Here is a 6,382-nt window from a genome sequence, read left to right as displayed (position 1 = left end):
GGAAAAAAAAAAAAAAAAAAAAAAAAAAAAAAAAAAAAAATTCCTATTTTTAACAAGGATTTAAGAGTCCTTGCTGATAATAAATAAAGAAGTAAATAAATCAAAAGGAGAGAAAAGTGTGTTCTTTCTTACAGTAGAATGCCAAGAAATAATAGTTAGGAGGAGTAATGGGGGCTGGTTGGTTAGCTCAGTTGGTAGAACATGGTATTGACAACACCAAGGTCAGTGCTTTTGATACCCATACTGGCCAGCTCCAAAAAAAAAAAAAAAAAAAAAAAAGGAGTAATGGAATTATTCAGACAAGAATCATCAATGAATACCACATCTAGGGAGGGAAAATTGGAAGAGAAACAGGATGTTTACTCAAAGTATTTCCCACAGTTACTTATTATTACAACAGGAAAATATGTAACTATCCAGTGGAAAAACCAGACAACACTTTAACCAAGAGATCACCACTAATATCACCAATAAAGTGTAAATGGATGTTATGTCCCTCCAGAGGAGACACCTTGAAAAGGACAACATCATTAGGTAGTATTCTAGCCAAAATGCACCAAATTTATCATGAGGACTTATTACTCATTAAAGAGACACAAACTGAGGATCATTGGAAAAAACTGGCCTGTGTTCTTTCCATAATGTCCATGTCATGGCAGACAAAGAAAGGCTGAGACATAGCAACTAAATGACATAAGTCATCCTGGATTGCATCCTGGCCCAGACAAATATTGCTTATGAAGAAAATTATTGGGACAATTAATGAGACCAAAATGTGGACTATAGGTTAAATTCAAGTTTTATATTAAATTTTCTGAATTTGATTACTGTTGTCAGTAAGAGAATATACTTGTTTACAAGGGGTAAAGGGACAAGGCACATGTAATATACTCTAGAATAGTTTAGAAAAAAATATGTGCACACACACATGTATGTAAATACATACATACATACATACAAAGAGAGAGAAAATTATGAGGCAAATGTAGCAAAACGTTAAAAGTTTGTTAATCTGGTGCTGTGGTTTAAATGTCCCCCAAACTCATGTTGGAACTTAACCCCTAATATGGTGGTGGAATGTGGAGCCTTTAAGAGGTGATTGGGTCGTGAGGACTGTGCCCTCATGAATGGATCGATCCAATCATGGAGTAATGGGTTGATGATTTAATGGGTTGTCATGGACCTAGTGCTGATGGTTTTATAAGGAGACCAAGTGAGAAGGTTAGCTCTCTTGCTCGGGCCATTCTCACCATTGGATAACCTAGGTTGCCATGGGACTCTGTAGAGCATTCCCACCAGAAGAAGTCCTTCAGCAGATGTGTCCCCTGGACCATGGATTTCTCAGCCACCAAAAGTGTAAGAAACAAATTTCGTTTCTCTATAAATTACTCAGTTTCCAGTATTCTGTTATAAGCAGAAGAAACAGATTAATACATCTGGGTATATCAGAGTTTTATTACGCTTGCAAATTTTCTGTAAATTCGAAACTATTTAAAATCTGAAATTATTTAAACATTTATTTAATTTTAGAGTAACCATTACTCTTTCAGAAGGAGAGAAGAAATCTAAGATTATCAGAGGTGGCAGAGGGGAGGGAGAGGGGGATAGGGAGAGATTGGACAAGGGGCATAAAGAATAAGTATGATATGTAACAATATATGTGCAAGTAATATTGATTTGATCAACATATGTCAGCATTGAACCCCCCAAATATGCATAATCAATTACTATTCAATAAAAATTAAAAAAAATTAATTTAAAAGAAATAAAGGGGACACTGGCATTATACCCTTCTAGTCAAACTAACAGAATTTGGGATGTTGACTCACTCAAAAGTCTGCTTCTTTACACAAGCAGTCAAACAGCTTTCAATAAGAATACAGCATTTAGGTAAAGGTTACAGTAGGAATGAATGAGTGCTGGAATCTTCTAGAAGCAGTTTCATAATTTAAAACAAACAAATGAAACCTGGTTGTAGAAAAGGTCTAGGTTCTAGTCTTCAGCAGTCCTTAACAGTTTGTTGAAGATTCAGCCTTGAGGATCTGGAGAACTTTAAAAAATTTTTTTTAAATTTTAATTTATCAGTATACAATGTAGTTGATTTTTGTGTCCCTTTGCCAATTCCTCTTTTTCTTCCCTCCCTCTCACCGCTCCCCACCCCCATCAACATCATGTCTGTTCATTTGTCTTAACAAGTTCAAAGAACTGTTGTGATTGTTGTGTCTTCTTTTTTATTCCCTCCCATTTATTTGTTTGTATATTTATTTATTCTTATTAGCTCCCACAAATAGGTGAGAACATATGGTATTTCTCTTTCTGTGCCTGGCTTATTTCACTTAACATAATTTTCTCTAAGTCCATCCATGTTGCTGCAAATGGTAGTATTTCATTTTTTTTTAATAGCAGAGTAGTATTCCGCTGTGTAGATATACCTCATTTTCCTTTTCCACTCATCTGATGATGGGCATTTAGGCTGGTTCCAACTCTTAGCTATTGTAAATAGTGCTGCAATAAACATGGGAGTGCAGGTATTTTTTAACATGACGATTTCCATTCCTCTGGGTATATATCCAGCAATGGAATAGCTGGGTCATATAGTAGATCTATCTGTAATTTTTTTTTTAAGAAGAAAAGTTTCACTGGAGGGTCTATACAGAAACCATATCCATCTCATTCACCAGTGCTTAATGTCTGGCATGCAGCAGGTGCCAGTAAATATTCATAGTTGCTGAATGATTAAGATTGCTAACTCAGAAAAATATTCCAGGGGAATACAGGGACTGGGGCGGGAGGTGATAGGCTGGGGAGAGATGCTGACTGGGGTGATTGTTAATGAACAAAGAGGTTGTCGATGGAGCTAATTATGAAGTCCTGGATAGCACAGTTGTGTGGAGGTGGGGTCTGGCTGTCAGAGTTCAGAAGAACTTTATTCAGCTTTCATGGGAGGTAAAATGCAAGCTTAGATCCAAAAGCAATGAAATTAAATGCTCAGCCAGGGTGGCTGAGATGCATTGTGTGCAGCGGCAGTGGGGCACTGCCATCATTGGTGACCTTTTACCAGGTTGAGGTTGGCTGGAATTTGCTCATATTAGTTGTCAATGGTTGACAAACGTATTATTATTTTAAATTGGTCTGGTCTGCTTTCAGTTTTTGCATCTGCTTCTTATTGGGCACTTAGATTATTTAACAATATTCAAAACTATATAATGCTGTACCCCACAGATATGTACAATCAATTATGTTTTAATAAAAAAAGTTCAAAACTGTAACCAATATTATGAAGAACTTGATATGAGTTAACTTTTTTTGGTGTGGTTTATTTACTTGGTAAGTACTCTTCCAAAATGGACAAAAGGACATCCATAGTTTCATAGTTTTTCTTTTTAATACTACCATACTGCCTTCCGAAAAGGTGAGCTAATTTATATTGTTTCCTGTAAGGCATAAACCGGCTTCCTCGCCACCAGTTTATACATTCCACGTCTGCTATCCTTTGAGTTTGTCCTCTCCAAAACTCATGTTGAAATTTGATTCCCAATGTGGCAGTGTTGGGAGATGGAGCCTAGCAGCAGGTGTTTGAGTCGTGGGGGTGGATCCTTCGTGAAAAGATTAATGCCTTTCCAGGGGAGTGTGAGTTCTTGCTCTTGCAGGACTGGACTAGTTACCAGAGAGGGGCTTGTTATGAAAGTGAGTTAGGCTTCCTAGACTCACTCTTGCTTCCTTTCTCGCCATGTGATCTCTTTTCACGTCTGCTCACTTTTCTGCTTCTCTGCCATATTTTCTCTGTTTCTCTGCCACAACCCAGCATGTCTTCCTCACATAAGAAGAAGCAGATACACAAACTGAATCAGATCAGGCCAATTTAAAACAATAAATGTGTTTGTCAATCATTGACAACTAATGTGAACAATTCCAGTCAACCTCAATCTGAGAAAAGTCACTGACAACGGCAGTGCCTCCACTGCTGCTGTGTGCTTTATCCCAGCCACCCTGGCTGAGCATTTAATTTCATTGCTTTTGGACTAAGGCAGATGGGGCACTTGCTCTTGAACCTCCCAGCCTGCAGAATCATGAGCCAAATCAACTTTTCTTCATAAATTACCCAGTCTCAGGTATTCTGTTAAAGCAACACAAAATGGATGAAGACAATGTCCTAAACTGTCTCTAACAAAATTTAATTGAGATGATAGAAATGGATTAATTCCTAACCACAGAAAGATTTTTAGGCATGTAAAATTAAAAATTAAAATTTTAGCATTCCAAAGTTTAAAACAATGACCAAGTGCCAGAGCAAACACGAGGAAAGTAAACGACGCTTAGTACACAAGATGGAAATGTGTGTCTGGGGAGAAAATGCTATGGTTTAAATGGGTCCTTCAAATTTCATGTGTTGGAAACTTAATCCCCAAATTCATATGTTTATGGTGTTTGGAGATGGGGCCTTAGGGAGGTAATTAGGATTAGATGAGCTCAGCAGGGTGGGACCCATGATGGGACTGGTAGCTTTATGAAGAGAAAAAGAGACATGAGCTGGCCGTCTTGACATGGGATGCCCTTAACCATGTTATGATTCAGCAAGAAGGCCCTTGCCAGATGCCAGCACCATGCGCCTAGGCTTTCTAGCCTCCAAAACCATGAGCCAAATAAACTTCTGTTCTTTATAAATTACTCTCTCTGTCATTCTGTTATAGCAGCAGGAAACAGATTAAAACACAGGGCAACACAAATGGAGACCTTGGTTAGGGACAATCAGAAGTTGAGGTGGCTCACAGACTTTCATTGCCTCATAATTCTCTTTTCCTTCAAAAATTCAAGATGAGCCTTTTTTTTTTTTCCTTTTTTGTCTTTTTTACTGACCGGTAACGGGATTGCAACCCTCGGTGTCGCGCCCGCACTGGGGACCGGCAATGGGATCACAACCCTCAGCATTGTGCCCGCACCGTGCTCAGCCAGTGAGCGGAACCGGTCTCCACATGGGATCCGAACCCTCGGCGGGAGCACTGCCGCGCTCCCAAGCGGCGCACTCTCCAGTGCGCCACCGGGCCGGCCCAAGATGAGCCTTTTTTTCCCTCTGAGCAAATTATCCCACTTAAACATTCATGAATTAACCACGTTAACTTACTTTTAATGCAAAGAAGAAAAAAATGGTTTCTGTCTCATACATTTCAGCTATCTTGTCAGTGGATCATCAAGTTGAAGGATTTCTTTTACATTCCCATTAATTCTCTATTCTCTATGAATAAAAATTCACTTCAAAATGGAAAGTCATGGTTTGCATTCATCCTTATTTTTTACTCACATTATACAATCTCTCTGACTAAGCTGTAAGATCATCTCACATGCCTGTCAATCATTGCTTGGGTTTCAGAACATGACTGGGCAGTGCTCTGGTGGGCGAGCACTGTTAGATCATCTTTGTTCCCTAATAACTGGGATCCGTGATAGACGTTATTTTCCATTCATTCAAAATGTCTGTCCTGAGTTCTATTCCATGCCAGGCATTGTACATGATGCAGAGGATACAAATAGAAAAACACTTGGTCCCTGTCTTCAAGGCATTTGCAGGCTTCTGAGCACAGAAATTAGAGAGGATAAAAAGTGAACCAAGCAATGATCAAATGGGAAAGTGCGGTTTCATGCTCTCATGTTACATAAATTTAAAAACCACACAGAAAACAACAGATGAAGATAAAAACAGAAAGACTACAATGAATGACAAGAATAAAAAGATTGTTCAGTTCTGCTTACAGCAGACTGACTAGGACTCAAACACGAACACTTGCATTTGAATGTTCTATGTCTACTGTTTAAAAAAACTTCAGAAAGTGTTATCCAAGTATGAATAAATTAATGATAAATTGTAAAAGGCTTTAGCTGTAAGGTATTATTACTGTGTCAGCCAGGGTCCCAGCAGAAAACAGATGACATTTAAATTAGGGTAACTTAGGGAGAATTTAATAAGGTGCCTGTTCACAGAGGTGCAGACCAGGTGTAGAGAAACCCCAGGGTAGTAGCAGCAAGCTCCATCATTGCTCTAAGTCTAAAGGGTCAAGGGTGGGGGACCCATGTACAGGAACCAGGAGACAGAGAGGGTCTGTTTGACAGAAGTGGAGAACCCTACTTTCTTTATGCTGTGAGACCAGCTGGAAGTAACCCTACAGAGAGGGATTGCACACTGCTACCTCCCTCAGATCTCCTTCTGGCCACCTCATTGTCTGGACCCACGAGGACCAGAAGACATGGGAGCCAGCTAACCTAGTCCATACAGGTCAGCATCCCAGAGCACAGAGGAAGGTGGAGAAGGGTGGAGTGTGGGTCTAGAGGCAGGGGATGAGTGGAAGATGTTCAGAATAACTAAGTGATTGAGAACCTGAAAGTCAGT

This window comes from Galeopterus variegatus, unplaced genomic scaffold, assembly GCF_000696425.1.
Source record: "Galeopterus variegatus unplaced genomic scaffold, G_variegatus-3.0.2 Scaffold78, whole genome shotgun sequence".
NCBI lineage: Eukaryota > Metazoa > Chordata > Mammalia > Dermoptera > Cynocephalidae > Galeopterus > Galeopterus variegatus.
This window is presented reverse-complemented; position numbering follows the sequence as displayed.